Genomic DNA, 20822 nt, shown 5'->3' on the forward strand with positions numbered 1-20822 from the left:
ATACCCTTGCACCCACACATGCTCTCCACATACACTCAATCACACGCATCCTCACACACAAAAATATACACGATCACACAAATGCTCACACACACACATGCTCACTCATACATGCTCAAACTCACGCTCACACACATACACTCAATTACACACACATACACAACGCCTCACCCACACATCCTCACACATGTACACACATGCTCACACCCACACACCCTCAGACACACCCTCACACACCCACACCCTCACATACGGCCTCATGCACACAGCCTCACATCCTCACACCCACACACATGCACACACAATCTCACACCCAAAGCCTCACACCCACACACACAGCTAATGCCCATGCACGCACATACAGCTTCACACCCACATTGGCACACAGCACACGCGCATGCACACACACACACACAGCAGAAGTCGCCTTCTGATTATGGGCACCCCCCCCCCCCTGCCCCCGCCCCCGCCCCCGCCCCCAAGTCCGGTGGTCACTTGACCTCCCTCCTCACCCTGACCTAACCCCAGAACCCCGCCCGTGACCCCGAAAATGTACCTCGCTTATCGACTTAGGCTCCGCCTGTTGAAGCAGCCCTCGCCTGTCCACTGCAGCTCCTGTCTCTGCAGGGATTTGGTCAATCAGATTTTACTGGCAGTTCTCTAAAAGGCAGTATGTCCTTCCTGGTGAGGCTCCTGCAGCCACTCAATGCTCATTCGAGTGAGACATGGCCGCTCGAGTCGGTGAGGTCTCTTCAGATGGTGGGAAAGGAAACCCCGGCATCCGAAATATTCAGGCCCAGAACTCCAGCCATGATTCTACCCTCTCATCGCAGGATAATTATGCGTGACAAAGACCATCTAGCCCAGTCCATCTTATCCATCCCAGAATGACATATGAACATGCGTATTATGGTCAGGAGAAGTCCGTCGAACCCACTCTGCCATTTGATAACATTGCGACATTTTGCTCATGACTACAACTCAAAAGTACTTAATTGGCTGTAAGGCAATTTGGGACAGTGTGAAGGTGCTGGATATATGAAAGTTTTGCCTTTCTTGTTTTAACAGTATATTTATGGTGTTACATCCATTCAGAAACCAATCACGGATTATTTATACCCAGCCTGATAAAGAAAAGAAAACAAAGAAAATACGTGAACAACCCCAGTTCTAAATGTCCGTTGCAGATGTACCACACAACACAACTTAGCCCCAGCCTCAATTTACCTCAGCTCCTTCTTGCAAATCGCCAATCAGGACCGTCCAGGGACATAGCGCAAGACATATAGCCCAAGACAAAAATTAAATGTGCACCAAGATAAAATAAAGAATTACAAGATGAACAGAGGCACTGTTCGCTGAAAACGTACGTCATGTGAACCAGCCCTCCCTCAGGTTCTGCCCTTCTTTCATTAGATCTGCATGCAGAGTGACTGGAGCAGTGGTGAAACTGGAGGCCCAATGCTGAGTCTCGAAGGTATTACGATCCCAGACCAGCCCCAATATTTTAGTTTATTTGTAAGACTGTGCGTAAAAAATCCTTTGCTCCAGGAGTGATTACATGTAGAAATAGGGCACTCGTATTTCTAAAACAAAACTTTATTATGAATACAATGTACACCTTTTAACTTCACACCCAAAAAGAACAGCTGACAATTACCCCTTAGCACTACTACTTAATTCCCCATTAAACAACAAGAAAAGAAACATACAGCTCTTAATACAGCTTAAAAAAAAATCAGCAGAGCATATAGTAATACTTGCTTTGCAGAACATATTCTGGTTCTTGTTAGAAACCCTTCAGACTCTGGCTGAATATCTTCAAATAGCTGCTTCAGCTAGGTTTCAGCCTCTTCCTTGTCTTTACCTCCCCTTATCCCGCTCCAACCCACTATTTCCCCTGCAACCCCCTCTAACCTTACCCCAACCTCTCCTCCAACCTTCCCCCAATGCACACTGAAGCTCCTCTCAAACCCCTCCCCCATGCTCCCTTGAGCCTCTGCTTTTAAAATATTATTCCTTTTTTTTCCTACTGGGAAAGAAACTGCCTTTACTTCTGGTCTTAATAAGCAAAGGTTGCCAGATCAGACTTCACTTCCAAAAGCGTTTCTCCAAAAATAAACCTCTCTTAGCTCCACCCAACACCCATATCATCTCCCCAAGCCGAAAAAACACAAATTAACTTTCCTGAAGCACATTAACTCCCCAGGCACTTCCCAGTCAACCATTGTGCATTAGCCCAGACTGAAAAACACATTCCTTTGTCAATTTCACCACCTGGCTGTTAAAACCACCCAGGCCCTGGAAAACAGAATTCATTTTTAAAAAACCATGACCATTGCAGTCAAACACATTGTAACCCCAGGATTTTAACTCTTGAATTGTCCAATATATTTATAATCCAATTTTCCTAAAATCCTCCAATCGTCACAAAAGATAAATAATTACCAAGCAATCCAATGATGTTAGGAAAGTGGCTGCAAGAAAATCACCAGATTTACAAAGTAATTCAACTTTATAGCTAACCTTTCCTGAACCTCCCCCCAACCTCCCCTCCATCCACCCCCCAAAGCCCCCCCCCCCCACCCTCGTTTTTCCTTCCCATAACCCACACTAAAACCTCCCCCCCAATGCCCCCTCCAACCCCTCTTTAATCTTCCCCCTGGCCTACACTGAAATTTTCCTTCCATCTCCCCAATACTCCGTCCAACCCCCCTTTAACCTTCCCAACATAACGAAACCTCTTATCAACCTTCCCTTATCCTCGCTCCAACACCCCCCTTTTACCAACCCACTATTTCCCCTACAACCCCCCTCTAACCTTCCCCCAACTCACACTGAAGCCTCCTTTCAAACCCCTCCCCCATGCTCCCTTGATCCCCTCCTCTAAACTGCCCCCAATGCCCAAAGCCTACACTCCAACTTCCCTCCCTGTAACTCCCGTCCAGCCTTCCCCTCTACCTCTCAACCCCCCCCCCCCCCCCCCACCCCTCACACACACACACACACAACATTCAATGGTTCTAGAATGGAAGGAGTTTCACTGACTATTTTTCGAGCAAGAGCACGCTCCTGACAGTTTCTGTGCTCCTGTTGTCCTTCGGGCAGCTTTGGTTTCCTGGCGGGCTTTTCAAAACAAAAAGACATGAATCTGCCTGAAGGTCTAGCCTGGGCCCTGGCGTTTGGCACTGGCTGTACCCCATCCCACCCTGGCCCTGATCGCACTTCTTATTAACCTCCAGTTAATGCCATGGCCTTGAAATGTTTTTGTGAGATACTACTTTAACATAACTGTCTGAATTTGCTGAGGTATTAACCAATACATTAGCTCAAGTGGCCATTCATTAGGGGCGGATAGAGAGTCAGCATTCAAACTGAATGAACAACACTGATGAACACTAGATCCCTTATTCGATTATGAATTTTAAACATTAGAGTTTTCAATTTAAACTTTCAGTTTTATGACCTTCCCTATACTTGGGGCAGCGCGCTTTACTGGTGATGTCATGGCTTGAGTATCCTTGTGGTTTTTCATTATCTCTGGAACTCCTGACATCATCCGGAGAGAGGAGCAGACGAGTCACATTTAAGAATAACCTTTTTCCAAATGCGTTCAGCATTTTCAAGGCCTAAGTCTAGGGTTTTATAAACTGATCCGTTAACTGTCAGTTGGGGTGGGCCAGTTCCTCTCATTGCCCAAGGGTTACATGTACAAATGTGGTACTGGGCCAGCCAGGGCAACCACAGTTATATATATATATATATAAAAAAACAGCATCTTCAGCGTAATGAAACATCCCAAGACATTTCACAACCTTCTCCTGTTTTTAAAATCCCGCCTTGGCCTTCCGCCTCCCTAAATTTCCTCCAACACCACAACCTTACGAGGTATCTGTGCTCCTCCAATTCTGGCCTCTTTTAATTCCTCCACTTTGGTGACTGTGCCTTCAGTTACATAAATCTCAACTTCCTTGCCCCACTCTGCCTCTGTAACTCTCCTTGAAGCCCACTTCTTTAACCAAACTTTTAGTCATCTGACCTAATATTTCCCCAGGTGGCTCACAGTCATGCTGTTTTTTTTAATATCCTGTGAAGTTCCTTACACGAAAGGTGCTATCTAAATATAAGTTGTGGTGATTGCTGTTGTTACATAGGCAACCAGTTTGTATATAGCAAGAGGGGCAGCACGGTAGCACAGTGGGTAGCACAGTTGCTTCACAGCTCCAGGGTCACAGGTTCGATACCCGGCTGGGTCACTGTCTGTGCGGAGTCTGCACGTTCTCCCCATGTATGCATGGGTTTCCTCCGGGTGCTCCGGTTTCCTCTCACAGTCCAAAGAGGTGCAGATTAGGTGGATTGGCCATGATAAATTGCCCTCAGTGTCCAAAAAGGTTAGGTGGGGTTATGGGAATAGGGTGGAGCTATGGGCTTAAGTAGGGTTTCTCTTTCCAAGGGCCGGTGCAGACTCGATGGCCGAATGGCTCCTTCTGCACTGTAGATTCTATGATCCCACAGATATCTGTGAGCTAATGAGCAGTTCTTGGATATTTAGGACACTGGGGCAGTAGTTCTTTTGTGTTCGACAAAGCATATTTTATGATCTATAACTGGTACAAAAATCTGTTTCCTTTTTTAAGTGTAATCCCTTATGCTTCACAAGCTCATTTGTTTAAGTTGCAGAGTAACACCAGCACAGTTACAGCATATATGCACCTTGGTGGATAAGTGAACTTGTATTCACCCTTAATAGTCTTTACAATCAGACCTCAGTCGGCTTAGTAAAACGCCTTAGTTTGCTTTACTTTGGCCGGGTGACCTCACTCGTTCTTGCATTTTATGTTTGCACATGCATTTTCCATAATTCCTGCCCTAACGAGGCGATGGATCCCCGTAAGCAGAATTAGCGAAGGGAAGGCATTCGAAACTACCAGAAATCCATGCAGCTGGCACCTTCTCCATTTGCAGCTGCTTTAGCTGACCTCTATCAGTCTGTCAAGTAAAAACCTGCAATCCCAGGGACAAGCTAAAAATATTGTCGCTTGGAAATGAGCCATTCAAACAGTTCCCAAAGTATGGAAGGTTCTCAGATAGGTTGTATGCCCCACCGACGAGTGGCCGAAAAGGATAAGGTAGCAAAATGAATGTTCATCTCTGCCCAGCCACCGATACCAAAAGGGGTTTAATTCGGTCACCAACAAAAAGACCGTGCTCACTGTAGCATCTCCCACATCGGCTGGACAAAGGTCTTCACTGTCAATGAGTCATTGTCTGCGCAATGGTGGAGTCCTGACTGCCCGATCCCCCAGACGGGCACAACATGTGGATCAAAAAGAAAACAGAACTGCGGAATGATCGATTGTGAGAGACGATGATGTGCAAAGGTGTGTGGGGATGGAAGTGATATAATGGGATGATGGCATCCATTATTAAAGAGACAGCCACCTGAAGGACAGCTTTACCAGTGGGTTGTAGTTATTTAGGGAATACCCATGGTATGTAGAGGACTTGAAGAATGAGAATGATTCCAGTTGCAGTGATTAATCTACCTTTGTAGTGCCAGCAGCTATCTTTAAACTGTGTCGTAAATGCTCTACGCTGCGGTATCCAAGAAGCCACTAGAGACAGAAAATCCATCTGTATGCATGAACTTTCCGTTTTGTAGTTAATATTAGCATAACTCTTAAAGATCAAACCCCACTTAAAAAAACAAAACGCTCTGACAGATTAACATTGATTTGAGGGCTCAGTCAAAAGTTTATGCAAGAAAGATATTGGATTATTCTCTACTAAAATTGAATAATTATATTCTTGGTCTAAAAGAGGCCACCCCGGTTCAGTCTCTTCTACCCTTAACCTCATTGTTTTTTGCGTAAGTGCAAGAAGCAGAAACCTGCACAGCCGGCGGTTTTCCGGCCTCTCCCGGCGGGTTTCCCTGCGGCGGATGCAGCGTGCCGGTTGGCAGCCAGCGGGATATTCCGGTCCCGCTGAATGTCTACGCCGTTTTGCATGGCTCGCCCGCCGGGGGTGTCGACTTCAGGGGACCGGAAGATCAGAAAAGGGCCAGAAAACCTGTCCAATGCCCCTGAGTTTCATTGGAATTTCCGCCGGTGGAGCTGTTGTAACTTTGCCAGAGGCATGGTGGAAGACTGTTTGTGCCCGTGAGGGATTTCACCCATTTGAGGCTGCAGAACTTCCAAGGAAATTCAGGGTTCTTCATCATAGAATCATAGAATTTACAGTGCAGAAGGAGGCCATTCGGCCCATCGAGTCTGCACCGGCTCTTGGAAAGAGCACCCTACCCAAAGTCAACACCTCCACCCTATCCCCATAACCCAGTAACCCCACCCAACACTAACGGCAATTTTGGACACTAAGGGCAATTTATCATGGCCAATCCACCTAACCTGCACATCTTTGGACTGTGGGAGGAAACCGGAGCACCCGGAGGAAACCCACGCACACACGGGGAGGACGTGCAGACTCCGCACAGACAGTGACCCAAGCCGGAATCGAACCTGGGACCCTGGAGCTGTGAAGCAATTGTGCTATCCACAAGGCTACCGTGCTGCCCAAATCATAGAATCATAGAACTAACAGTGCAGAAGGAGGCCATTCGGCCCATCGGTTTTACACGGGCCTTTGAAAGAATACCCCTACTTAATCCCAGTAACCCCATCTAATCTTTGGACACAACAGGACAATTTAGCATGGCCAATCCACCTAACCTGCACATCTTTGGACTGTGGGAGGAGACCGGAGCACCCGGAGGAAACCCACGCAGACACAGGGAGAAATTGCAAACTCCACACAGTCACCCGAGGGCAAAATTGAACCCTGGTTCCTGGTGTTGTGAGGCAGCAGTGCTAACCACTGTGCCACCATGCGCCGCCCCTTAATGAGACTTTGCCAAATCCAAGGGAGTATTTACTCTAGAATCTAAGTAAAGTGTCCTATGCTTTGTAACAGGACCAGAATTGCACTCCTAGTTCTTGAATTGTATACTGGATTAACAGATAGATGCAATATCGAGGGAGGTCATTCAATCAATCAGACCTGTGTCAGCTCTTTGAGGAGGCCATGCAAATGATCTCACTGCCCCACTCTTTCTCAATAGACCTGCCATTTTCTCCCTTTCAAATGTTTTCCAGAGGTTTTGTGGTGCAGTGGGTAGTGTCCCTGCTCCTGAGCCAGAGGTTCTGTGTTCAAGTCCCACCCAGGACGTGGAGGGCCAAGGAAGGTACATTCATAACAAAGCCAATAGGTTGAGAATCAATGTGCAAAATGCGTCCAAGATGCAAATGCTGCCGGTAAGAGCAGGAGAGACCACTGATCAGCCATGCTTGACCCCGCAAGCTATAAGCAACTGGCCACAGACTAGTGACCTGTTACGGATACAATTCGCTATGGCAACCAGTGGAAGTCTGCCTTGTGCACCACTAGGTGTGAGAAGGGAAACAAAAAAACATAAGTATTGATCCAATTCCCTTCATAGCATCTACTAAATCCTTTGTGTTCATTGTGTTAACCCAAGGCTCTTCTGCTAATACTTCAATCTATGTCCACAGGTCCGAACCCTACTGCCAGTGGAAAGAATTTCTCCTTATTTATTCTATCAAAATGCTTCACAATTCTGAACATCTCTATTAAATCTTCCCTTAATCTTTCCCAGGGTTAGGGTTGGCCCACTGAAGGACAGGGGAGGAAATCTATGTGTGTAGCCAGAGGAAATGGGCGAGATACTAAATGAATACTTTGCATCAGTATCCACCAAAGAGAAGGAATTGGTGGATGTTGAGTCTGGAGAAAGGTGTGTGGATAGCCTGGGTCACATTGAGATCCAAAAAGACAAGGTGTTGGGCGTCAGAGGTGAGCTGGCAAGATGGATACAGAACTGGCTAGGTCATAGAAGGCAGAGAGTAGCAATGGAAGGATGCTTTTCTGATTGGAGGACTGTGACTAGTGGTGTTCCGCAGGGTTCAGTGCTGGGACCTTTGCTGTTTGTAGTATATATAAATTATTTGGAGGACAATGTAACTGGTCTGATTAGTAAGTTTGCGGACGACACAAAGGTTGGTGGATTCCAGATATAGATGAGGACTGTCAGAGGATACAGCAGGATTTAGATTGTTTGGAGACTTGGGCGGAGAGATGGCAGATGGAGTTTAATCCGGACAAATGTGAGCTAATGCATTTTGGAAGGTCTAAAATAGGTAGGGAATATACAGTGAATGGTAGAACCCTCAAGAGTATTGACAGTCAGAGAGATCTAGGTGTACAGGTCCACAGGTCACTGAAAGGGGCAACACAGGTGTAGAAGGTAGTCAAGAAGGCATACGGCACGCTTGCCTTCATTGGCCGGGACATTGAGTATAAAAATTGGCAAATCATGTTGCAGTTGGAGTATAGTGTTCAATTCTGGTCGCCACACTATCAGAAGGATAGGGAGGCTTTAGAGAGGGTGCAGAAGAGATTTATCAAGATGTTGCCTGGTATGGAGGGCATTAGCTATGAGGAGAGGTTGAATAAACTTGGTTTGTTCTCACTGGAACGAAGGAGGTTGAGGGGCGACCTGATAGAGGTCTACAAAATTATGAGGGGCATAGGCAAAGTGGATAGTCAGAGAATTTTTCCCAGGTTAGAGGGGTCAATTATTAGGGGGCATAGGTTTAAGGTGCGAGGGGCAAGGTTTAGAGGCAAGTCTTTTTACACGGAGAGTAGTGGGTGCCTGGAACCCGCTGCCGGAGGAGGTGGTGGAAGCAGGGACGATAGCGACGTTGAAGGGGCATCTTGACAAAAACATGAATAGGAAGGAATTGAGGGATACGAACCCCAGAAGTGCAGAAGATTTTATTGTAGACAGGCAGCATGGTCGGTGCAGGCTTGGAGGGCTGAAGGGCCTGTTCCTGTGCTGTACTTTACATTGTTCTTTGTTCTTTGTTAACCTTCTCTTTCCTAAGGAGAAGAATCACAGCTTCTCTCTATGTTAAGTCCGGACCCTCTTAACCCTGACTAGATTCCAGAATAGAGCAGCTTGTGGGTCTCCTTGGGAGGTCAGAGTGTTGTTTTTATTTGTTGGTGGGATGTGGCTATCGCTGGAAAGGCCAACATTTATTGCCCAGCCCTCATTGCCTTTGAGAATGTGGTGGTGAGCCACTTTCTTGAACCGCTGCAGTCCGTGTGCGCCCACAGTGTTGTTCCAGATTTTGGCCCAATGACGATAAAGGAACAGCAATTTAGTTTCAGATGCTGTGTGACTTGGCGGAGAACTTGTTGCAGAGGTCACTACAAAATAAATACCCCTTCAATCTGATGCTTCGAGGAGTGACGTGTTCAAAATGTAATTCTGGACTTTGAGCTTTAAAGAGCAGAGTGTCGTTATAGAATTGGATTTTGTCAGTAACTGCCCTTGTTTGACTTGGTTGATGGAAGAAATGATTACTAGGCACAGTGCCCATTTGTGTGTCATGGTAGGAAAGCCACACTAAGCAAGAGAATGGAAGGAATGAGATGAAAACCTGGACAGAGACATGCAGCAATGTTTCAGAACATCTGCACAGCATGTGTGCTTGCTATTTTTAAATATCCTAAGATATATAAGCGTTTTGCATATAATCACTTGTTATAAATAGGAAGGTACGTGACAACCTGGCCTACTGACTTGATGGCCAAAGTGTTAATTATGTCCATGAATATTGGCTCCTCTGCCCTAGGAGAGTATAATACATGTAGAAAAAAGTGGTGAATGTAATCGGGTTTGGAGTTGTCATGCACACCATGTAAATTATTGTGCGAGATATTGAGTTGCCATTCTGTGCTTTTCCAATGAGTGGAGATCTTTGACTTCCTGAATTCCTCATTGAAGCGTTTAGTTCTGCACCTCAACCTCATAATTCAGGCCCCAGCGACGTCAGATTGAATGTTTTTTCGTCACTTTTCCCATCTTCATTCAATCTTCAGCCTAGCTGCTGCCCAACTGTGTTAAACTGAATTACTTCTTGATTTTTGAACTGCGACTCTTCTACCTATGTCTCACTTGGAAAGCAACTTAAAAATTGCACACACATCCAAAGGTTTTTATTATTCTTTTATTTTACTCTCTCTTTCCTCCTATTTTGTTTTTACTTTCTCCCTGCCCTTCTCTGACTCCTTATCATTCACTTCACCTCTTCCTTGTCCAACCATTCTTTCCTGCTAACTTTTCCTCTTTTTTTCCCTCTATTGCATTCTCTCTCCTCATTTGGCACACACACACACACGCACACACCAACGTGCCCCTGGTTCTTTCATTAAAATGATCGCTAGTTAAAAACATTGATACTGTACAATATAGAGAAAGTCCAATCACTTTTGATCTATCTTCAACATTGCCACCTTAAATTTACTGTTCTTCCTCTGATTCCTTTACCATCTGAGCAGAGTGAATAAGCTTGCAAGAGATGCCACTATAAAGCTTGCCTTTAAAGGGGTTGTGCTATTTTTGGAGTTGGGGCAGCAGTGGGGAGTTGGGGGGAAGGAGGTTATGGTGGTAAGTGTTTGGGCGAGGGGGAACAACCAGACTCAATTCCACAAAAAGACTGCGCCCATGCCCTGGTGTGCAACCATTTTGAAATAATTCTCAATTAATTGCCGAAAAAAAAGACATGCTGTCAAAGCCTTTCGCCTTGCACCCATCAGGACAGTTATCAAGAATACCTGTTGTAAAAGGAACAATTTATACTATATAAGGAGTGCTGATTGGTTGGCAAGTGAACTCTGATTGGTAGAAGTATTGCCATGGAGAAGGCACCAGGGAACAGTTAGCTGTCAAGCTTTTGTTCAAATTCAAACCAGACAGGTTGACTCTGATTAGTCAATGCATTGCCATGGGGAATGAACCAGGAAATGGCTGACTCCAAGCTTCTGTTTGGTTGAAAAATGCGCAATGCATGGACATGCTCCTCCTGTATACAAAGGTTGGGGCTGGATGTGAATATATGTAACTTCGAGCAAGCTAATTGAGTCATTCTGCGAGCCCCACTGATAACCTTAAATTAGTTGTCAGTATTACCAACACAATCGATATTGTTTAACAAGCATTATCCAATTTGCGGAATTGTCAATGTAATGAGAGCAAACTCAGTTGAACAAATGCAAAAAGTCCTCCACCCCACCACAGTGGGAAGAAAAATCAGAAAACACTGTTCATTTTGGACACCAAGTTGTAAAATGCGCACAAAGTTCATAACAACAGCAGCACACACACTTAACTTTCTTAACATTGTTGATTGTCTTCCACGTGTCATAATAACACTTAGAAATTGGAGGCAAGCAATCTTCTGGGAGTGGTATGAATAAAATGGCAGTAATTTGCTTTCCCCCCTACGTCTGGAGTTTTTGCTAATGTTGTAAAAGAGTTTTTTTCTATTGTGTTGTAGCCGGTGTAATTCAAACTGCTCCAATTGTGTCTCAGCGTGCTCACTGACCTTATTTGTGAAATGTTATGTTAGGGATTGTGAGTTTGCTGCTATTATTGTTGGACAGTACTGCAGTTACCCTCCTCTCTGTGATTTTGGCTGGTGGCGAGTACGACTCAATCCAGCCTATTTGTCCAAATAGAACTTAGCCTAAATAAAAAAACGTTACTTTTTCCAACCGACTCTGTCACCTATTTTAATTGATTTAGTTCTTAACTTTAATTTGCATGGTCCTGGATAATATTTATCCCTGAATGATAGCAGATTATCCTGTCATAATATCATTGGGGTTTGTGGGCCTTTGCTTTGCATAAATTGACTGCTGCAATTCTCTACATCGTCATGGTGACTACACCTGAATAAAGCATTTTAGTGGCAGTCAAGTGCTTTAGCCTGTCCTGAAATCACGAAATGTGCCGTATAAATGTTGGATTGGAATTGTTTATTGCCACGTGTACCGAGGTACAGTGAAAAGTATTGGTCTGCGTACAGTTCAGACAGATCATTCCATACATGAAAAAGAACATAGGGAATAGCGACACAGTAGCGAGCACTGTTGCTTCACAGCGCCAGGGACCCGGGTTCGATTCCTGGCTTGCTTCACTGTCTGTGCGGAGTTTGAACATTCTCCCGACGTCTGCATGGATTTCCTCCAGGTGCTCCGGTTTCCTCCCACAAGTCCTGAAAGACGTGCTGTTAGATGAATTGGACATTCTGAATTCTCCCTCAATGTACCTGAACAGGCGCCGGAGTGTGGCAACTAGGGGCTTTTCACAGTAACTTCATCGCAGTGTTGATGTAAGCCTGCTTGTGACACTAAGAAATATTATTATTACATAAGTACATTGTATCACCTTTCTTTTTCCCTTATTTAGCCTGATTCACTCACTTCTGCACAAATATTTTCAAAAGTCTGAAAGTGGAAAATATATAGTGTCTGGTGTGATTAATAAAGAAAGAATATTGAGATTCCTGGGACAGTAAGTAACAAATCAGGACCTTTGTGTCAGTGTATGTTGCAACAAAAATGTAAAAACACTGTCCCTGAATGTAGTAGAGAAAAAAATAGAAACCGCAAATACTAAGTAACCACAGCAGACATGTTAACCTTCTGGACTATCAGATTGGCTGGACCCTGTGCAAGGGGATATATTAAATCCTCCTTATCCTGAGGATAAGTGAAAAGGAAATTGTTTTGGCTTTCCTGCTCTTTACCATATCAGAATAAAATTCTTGGTGAAATCGTTCATCTCGAGATTAAGCCACTGGCAGCTGAAGGGTTAATGAAACAAATGAGAAATGGGTCTGTCTGCATGTTCCTAAAGCCATTCGAAGTTGATTTATAGAGTGGCATGTGGAAATACAAACTAGCAGCATAGAGGTACCCCAATTAGACACTCAAAAAAGCCACTCACCGTCATATTTCAGGAGCAGGTGTAGGTAAGGGGTGTATGTCCTTAATATTGTGTTGGCAGTTCCTTTTGCATTTTCTGTTATTTTATTCAACTACCGACTGTATGTTCGTCAGTGAATAAAGCGTGACACTTGCAATAGTTCACGTCTTGGACATCTGGTTTTGCAATCTTCCTGATCAGTAAATCGGGAGTCAGCCCTGGTATAAGTCATTTAAACGAAAGTTCTTAAATACAAAACATCCTTTAACTGCTGTGCGGGAAGAGAGAGAGAGAGAGAGAGAAAGGAGCAAGATGGGTTAGGAATGCCAATGAAAACAGGCAACATTCGTTTTAATCTCCCTGATACAAGGCCAGTCAATTGCACAATTAGAAATGATTTCAAAATGCTACAAAATTCCCTCTCATGTAGAAAGTAGAAGATTTTTTTTTAAGTATAATATTACTTTTAATTATGCATTTACCCTGGGAAGAATTCTGATTGTTTGTTTTTGTCTTGTAAACATTTAAACTCCTGAGGTTTAATTTGTCAGTTAGCCGCGCTTTATATTTGTTCTACTCTTAGTTATCACTTTGGTTTGTCATCGACATGAATGGTGAGCAGGGATTTATTTTAACTGCGTGCCTAGCAATCATTCTCGGGGAAGCACTCCTCTCTGAGCTGCACTGTTATTTAACACGCCGCTGTCTGCCTGTTTTTGTCTCCATTACAATTTGCATTCTTTGATGGATTGCAGGGGTCTCGAGGTGCACTTCCAGGGAAGCACTGAAGTGCCATCTCTACAAACTCTTAAGAGGGAGGCAACAGCAATACAAGTATTTGTCCAAACTCGTTGAGTCCACTAAGGCATTCTCTCAGACTGTGCAAAGATCAATATTGCAGTTTGCTGATGGGCTTTGTACATGCATTCACAGTTTAGGTCTTTTAACAATATTAGCTTACAACTCATTGAGGCCTGTGCATGATGTAGTTAGTCCCAAGAAAAAGAGAGCAGGGCTTCCTTGAAAACTCGAATACTTAAAGAGTGTGATGGAAGGGAACTACTAATGTGCCATTTTTTTTCAGATCCATTTAGGGTTGTGACCAAAGGGCTGCTTTCACATCTTAGTTACATCTTAGCAGAGATTGGTAAATGCTCCAGTGGCAGTCCTTCTTGGAAATGAATGAGTGGGTGGGGGGAGTAAGGAGTCATTATTTCAAGATGGGCAAAGAAGTTTTAACATTTAAAAAATCCAATTTAAAAAAAAAAAAACACCTTGTTCAGTTAGCTGAAACAGAGCTTTTATTTTATTTTTTTGCAGGGACCATTTTAAGAGTTCCTTGGTCTTCTTTTCATGGGGATGGGGGAAAGAGAACAAGTGATTTTTTTTTTGTTCACGCTTGAGTTCTCCTATTGAGAATTTGGGCATTGTGTGCATCTAAACCGCCCGCTGAAATGATGAGCGGTTTAGGGGAGGGGAGGGAGAGTTGGGTTGAGAACTGGGCTGACTGAGATCGAGCTGAGCAGCAGATTGCCCGTTGTCTTGAGTTGCCAGATAGCTGTGGCCTTTGCTGCAAGGACAGGGGCTGGGTAAACAGTATTTGGAAAACTAAACTTTAGCCTCAAAACGTGCCAGAGCCCAGCACAATGCAGCCAGAGGAGTTTGCATGAAGTCCCTCTTGTAATTGATGGGCATTGTTGACCCTCCCTCCTCCTTCTTTAAAAAAAATAATAATTCCGGCAAAATGTTTTGTAAAGTTATTTATTCTGCATAAAACCGGTGCAATAAAGCCTTACCCTTTCAGCCCGGTGTAATTGTCGAGGGGGTTGACAGGAGTTTGATTTAATGATTAGCCACCTGACCCTCTGCTCCTCCGAAACCTTTAACTGGAGAATAAGTCGCCTTTTTACTCGGGGCATGGGGCTGAATGTTAATCACTCGGAGGAGGAGAGAGAGAGAAAAGCTTCAGATTGAAATGGCCTCATTGTTCTGGGCAGCATTTGCAAGGCTGGGCGACCATTCCAAGGGCTTTGCGCAGGTTTCAGGCAGGAACTTTAGGCACTGAAATTCCTCCACTGCCTTCTTAGTTTTAAAAACTCGGCGAGAAACATCCCAGTGAGTACAGAACTCATTCTTGTGACAATTTTTGATCAAGTGTTAAGGTCATATTTCATTTCAGATGTGCTACGTTTTAGATGGTTTACCATCTTTCAAGATTTTTTTAAAAAATCAGACGCCTGCTAATCTTTCTGGTTGCCAAAAAGTGATTGTTTCGACAGGGAGGAATTGTTTTTTTTGCACGGAATCTGGATTAAAACCTTCCTCTGTGACTGTTCTGGAAAGATCTGGCTGTTTTGGGGGCCAGGGGAGTGTTTTGAAAGTTTTTGGAGCTGTAATGATCAAGGCACTGTGTACCTAATTTGTGGTTTTTTTGTTGGCAATTTGGCTGTGGTGCGATGCTTAACTTTTACTCCCCTCCTCTCCTATCCCCCTGCATTGTGATACATCTCTGCTCCAGCTCCAATGCCCACAGGGAACATATAAGGGAAAGTGTAGAACAATCCCAAGAACAAAATGGATCAATGGCAGAACACGCTTGTACCATTCATGTGCAGCTCACTCACTGCTGGTAGGCAGCAGGCTTCTGCTCCGCGCCGCAGTAATTCGCTGTTTTTCCTGAGTCTGACCGCTCTGCTGTGTGCCAGGGAAACTCTGCACATTTCTCACTGTCTGATAAGGTAAACTTGACTTCTCTTTGAAATGTAACAGTCTGCTGCTATTTCTGTCCTGCTGCACTGTGTGCTTTATGTCGGCGCTGCCTGTTGAAAGTGGGAAATTAGAAATGTGTACTTTCTTAACCCCCCCCCCCCCCCCCCACACCGTTTCTAACTTTTGGTGATTATATTGGTATTTGTTGAAGCGGCTGAGGAAGCGCAAGTTTTGTAACCGCACTGATCTTACTTTTCACCTCACCCTCTTCCTACCCCTTAATTCTTTCCTCCTTTCCATCATTTGTTTTTACTCGGTCCCTTTGCATTGGACAGAAAGGAGAGATATGGTCCTGCCCCAGACTCCAGTTGGGCAGTTTCCTGATCTTGATCCCAGACCTCTGTTCGTCAGGTTCCAGATCTTAATTGCAGTTTCCCTGATCGCAGATCTCTGTTGGGCAGGGTTCTTATACCAGATCACCTTTTGGACAGTTTCGCTGATCCCAGACCGTGATTGGACAGTTTTGCTGATCCCAGGCCTCTGTTGGACAGTTTCCACGATCCTGGACCTCCATTGGACAATTTCCAGATCCCAGAATTCCTATTGGACACTTTCCTAATCCGGGACGCATACTGAACAGTTCCCCTGATCCCAGACCTCTATTGGATAGTTTCTTGATCTGGGACACAGTTCTGATCCGGGGTTTCTGTTGGACAGGATGGTCCTGGATTTCTGTTGGAAAGGTTTCTGGTCCTGGATTTCTGTTGGAAAGGTTTCTGGTCCGGGATTTCTGTCGGACCGGTTTCTGATCCGGGATTTCTGTTGGACAGGTCTCTGATTCGGGATTTCTGTTGCACCGGTTTCTGATCCGGGATTCCTGTTGGACACGTTTCTGATCCGGGATTTCTGTTGGACAGGTTTCTGATCCGGGATTTCTGTTGGACAGGATTCTGGTCCGGAAATTCTGTTGGACAGGTTTCTGTTCCGGGATTCCTGTTGGATAGCTTTCTGATCCGGGATTTCTGTTGGACCAGTGTCTGGTCCGGGATTCCTGTTGGACAGGTTTCTGAACCGGGATTTCTGTTGGACAGTTTTCTGATTCGGGATTTCTGTTGGACAGCTTTCTGATCTGGGATTTCTGTTGGACAGGTTTATGATTTGCGATTTCTGTTAGACATGTTTCTGATCTGGGATTCCTGTTGGACAGGTCTCTGATCCTGGGTTTCTGTGGGACAGGTTTCTTACCCGGGATTTCGGTTGGACCAGGTTTCTGATTTGGGATTTCTGTTAGACAGGTTTGTGATCTGGGATTCATGTTGGTCGGGTCTCTGATTCGGGATTTCTGTTAGACAGGTTTCTGATCTGGGATTCCTGTTGGACAGGTCTCTGATTTGGGATTTCTGTTAGACAGGTTTCTGATCTGGGATTCCTGCTGGACTGGTCTCTGTACCGGGGTTTCTGTGGGATAGGTTTCTTTTCCGGGATTTCTGTTGGACAGGTTTCTGATTCGGGATTTCTGTTGGACAGGTTTCTGATCCGGGATTCCCGTTGGACAGGTTTATGATCCGGGATTTCTGATGGACAGGTCTCTGATTCGGGATTTCTGTTGGACAGGTCTCTGATCCGGGGTTTCTGTTGCTCAGGTTTCTGGTCCGGGATTTCTGTTGGACAGGTTCCTGATCCGGGATTTCTGTTGGACAAGTCTCTGATCCGGAGTTTCTTGTCCGGGATTTCTGTTGGACAGGTCTCTGACCCGGGGTTTCTGGTCCGGGATTTCTGTTGGACAGGTCTCTGATTCGGGATGTCTGTTGGACAGGTCTCTCATCCGGGGTTTCTGTTGGACAGGTTTCTGATTCGGGATATCTGTTGGACCGGTTTCTGATCTGGGATTTCTGTTGGGCAGGTTTCTGATCCGGGGTTTCTGTGGGACACATTTCTTATCCGGGATTTCGGTTGTGCAGGTTTCTGATCCGGGATGTCTGTTGGACAGCTTTCTGATCCGGGATTCCTGTTGGACAGGTTTCTGGTCTGGGATTTCTGTTGGACAGGATTCTGGTCCGGGATTTCTGTTGGACAGGATTCTGGTCTGGGATTTCTGTTGGACAGGTCTCTGATCCGGGTTTCCTGTTGGACAGGTCTCTGATCTGGGGTTTCTCTTGGACAGGTTTCTGGTCCGGGATTTCTGTTGGACAGGATTTCCGATCCGGGATTTCTGTTGGACAGGTTTCTGGTCCAGGATTTCTGTTGGACAGGTTTCTGATCCGGGATTTCAGTTGGACCAGTTTCTGATCCGGGATTTCTGTTGGGCAGATTACTGATCCGTGATTCCTGTAGGACAGGTTTCTGATTCGGAAATTCTGTTGGACAGGATTTCTGATCCGGGATTTATGTTGGTCAGGTCTCTGATCCGGGGTTTCTGTTGGACAGGTTTCTGGTCCGGGATTTCTGTTGGACAGGTTTCTGATCCGGGATTCCTGTTGGACAGGTTTATGATCCGGGATTTCTGATGGACAGGTCTCTGATTCTGGATTTCTGTTGGACTGGTCTTTGATTCGGGATTTCTGTTGGACAGGTCTCTGATCCGTGGTTTCTGTTGCTCAAGTTTCTGGTCCGGGATTTCTGTTGGACAGGTTCCTGATCCGGGATTTCTGTTGGACAAGTCTCTGATCCGGAGTTTCTGGTCCGGGATTTCTGTTGGACAGGTCTCTGATCCGTGGTTTCTGGTCCGAGATTTCTGTTGGACAGGTCTCTGATTCGGGATGTCCTTTGGACAGGTTTCTCATCCGGGGTTTATGTTGGACTGGTTTCTGGTCCGGGGTTTCTGTTGGATAGGTTTCTGATTCGGGATATCTGTTGGACCGGTTTCTGATCTGGGATTTCTGTTGGGCAGGTTTCTGATCCGGGATTCCTGTTGGACAGGTTTCTGATCCGGGATATCTGTTAGACAGGTTTCTGATCTGAGATTCCTGTTGGACAGGTGTCTGATCCCGGGTTTCTGTGGGACACGTTTCTTATCCGGGATTTCGGTTGTGCAGGTTTCGATCCGGGATTTCTGTTGGACAGGTTTCTGATCCGGGATTCCTGTTGGACTGGTTTCTGGTCCGGGATTTCTGTTGGACAGGTCTCTGATCCGGGACACCTGTTAAACAGATCTCTGATCTGGGGTTTCTCTTGGACAGGTTTCTGGTCCGGGATTTATGTTGAACAGGTTTCTGGTCCAGGATTTCTGTTTGACAGGTTTCTGATCCGGGATTCCTGTTGGACAGGTTTCTGATTCGGGAATTCTGTTGGACAGGATCTCTGATCCGGGATTTTTGTTGGACAGGTCTCTGATCTGGGGTATCTGTTGGACAGGTTTCTGGTCCGGGATTTCTGTTGGACAGGTTTCTGGTCCAGGATTTCTGTTGGACAGGTTTCTGAACCGGGATTTTTGTTGGGCAGGTTTCTGATCCGGGATTCCTGTTGGACAGGTTTCTGGTTCGGGAATTCTGTTGGACAGGATTTCTGATCCGGGATTTCTGTTGGACAGGATTCTGATTCGGGATTTCTGTAGGACATGCTTCTGATCCGGGATTTCTGTTGGACAGGTCTCTGATCTGGGGTTTCTCTTGTACAGGTTTCTGATCCGGGATTTATGTTGAACAGGTTTCTGGTCCAGGATTTCTGTTTGACAGGTTTCTCATCCGGGATTTCTGTTGGACCAGTTTCAGATCCGGGATTTCTGTTGGGCAGGTTTCTGATCCGGGATTCCTGTTGGACAGGTTTCTGATTCGGGAATTCTGTTGGACAGGATCTCTGATCCGGGATTTATGTTGGACAGGTCTCTGATCTGGGGTATCTGTTGGGCAGGTTTCTGGTCCGGGATTTCTGTTGGACAGGTTTCTGGTCCAGGATTTCTGTTGGACAGGTTTCTGATCCGGGATTTCTGTTGGACCAGTTTCTGAACCGGGATTTTTGTTGGGCAGGTTTCTGATCCGGGATTCCTGTTGGACAGGTTTCTGGTTCGGGAATTCTGTTTGACAGGTTTCTGATTCGGGATTTCTGTTGGACAGGTTTCTGATCCAAGATTTCTGTTGGGCAGGTTTCTGATCCGGGATTCCTGTTGGACAGGTTTCTGGTACGGGAATTCTGTTGGACAGGATTTCTGATCCGGGATTTCTGTTGGACAGGATTCTGATTCGGGATTTCTGTTGGACCGGTTTCTGATCCGGATTTCTGTTGGACAGGTTTCTGATCTGGGATTTCTGTTGGACAGGTTTCTGGTTCGGGAATTCTGTTTGACAGGTTTCTGATTCGGGATTTCTGTTGGACAGGTTTCTGATCCAGGATTTCTGTTGGGCAGGTTTCTGATCCGGGATTCCTGTTGGACAGGTTTCTGGTACGGGAATTCTGTTTGACAGGATTTCTGACCCGGGATTTCTGTTGGACAGGATTCTGATTCGGGATTTCTGTTGGACCGGTTTCTGATCCGGATTTCTGTTGGACAGGTTTCTGATCTGGGATTTCTGTTGGACAGGTTTCTGATCCGGGATTTCTGTTGGATATGTTTCTATTCCGGGATTTCTGTTGGACAGGTCTCTGATCCGGGGTTTCTGTTGGACAGGTTTCTGATCCGGGATTTCTGTTGGACAAGTCTCTGACCGGCAATTCTGTTGGATAGGTTTCTGAACCGGGATTTCTATTGGACAAGCTTCTGATCCTGGATTTCTGTAGGACATGTTTCTGATCCGGGATTTCTGTTGGACAGGTCTCTGATCCGGGGTTTCTGTTGGACAGGTTTCTGATCCGGGATTTCTGTTGGACATGTTTCTGGTCCGGGATTTCTGTTGGACAGGTCTCTGATTCGGGATTTCTGTAGGACAGGTTTCTGATCCGGGATTTCTGTTGGGCAGGTTTCTGATCCGGGATTTCTGTTGAACAGGTTTCTGATCCGGGAATTCTGTTGGATAGGTTTCTGATCCGGGAATTCTGTTGGACAGGGTTCTGATTCGGGATTTCTGTTGGACAGGTTTCTGATTCGGGAATTCTGTTGAACAGGTCTCTAATCCGGGATTTCTGTTGGACAGGTTTCTGGTGCCGGATTTCTGTTGGACAGGTTTCTGATGTGGGATTTCTGGAGGCAGGTTTCTGATTCGGGATTTCTGTTGGACAGGTTTCTGATCCGGGATTTCTGTTGGACAGGTCTCTGATCCGGAGTTTCTGTTGGACAGGTTTCTGATCTGGGGTTTCTGATGGACAGGTTTCCGATCCGGGGTTCCTGTTGGAC

General features: G+C 45.5%; 1 protein-coding gene across 7 annotated transcripts in view; it reads left to right on the forward strand.

The window, feature by feature from the left end:
* The window catches only part of gli2a (GLI family zinc finger 2a), a 564217-nt gene that overhangs the window by 298426 nt on the left and 244969 nt on the right, over positions 1 to 20822 (forward strand). Inside the window, exons 1-2 of one of the 7 annotated variants that reach the window (XM_072470226.1) lie at positions 14376 to 14962; positions 15366 to 15585. The exons of 5 other annotated variants lie outside the window; for them this stretch is intronic. The gene's annotated coding sequence lies outside the window, so the exon portion shown is untranslated. Of the gene's footprint in view, positions 1 to 14375; positions 14963 to 15365; positions 15586 to 20822 lie in introns of those variants that run through there. One more of the 7 variants, XM_072470224.1, reaches the window with a different exon arrangement.

Source organism: Scyliorhinus torazame, chromosome 2, assembly GCF_047496885.1.
Source record: "Scyliorhinus torazame isolate Kashiwa2021f chromosome 2, sScyTor2.1, whole genome shotgun sequence".
Lineage (NCBI taxonomy): Eukaryota > Metazoa > Chordata > Chondrichthyes > Carcharhiniformes > Scyliorhinidae > Scyliorhinus > Scyliorhinus torazame.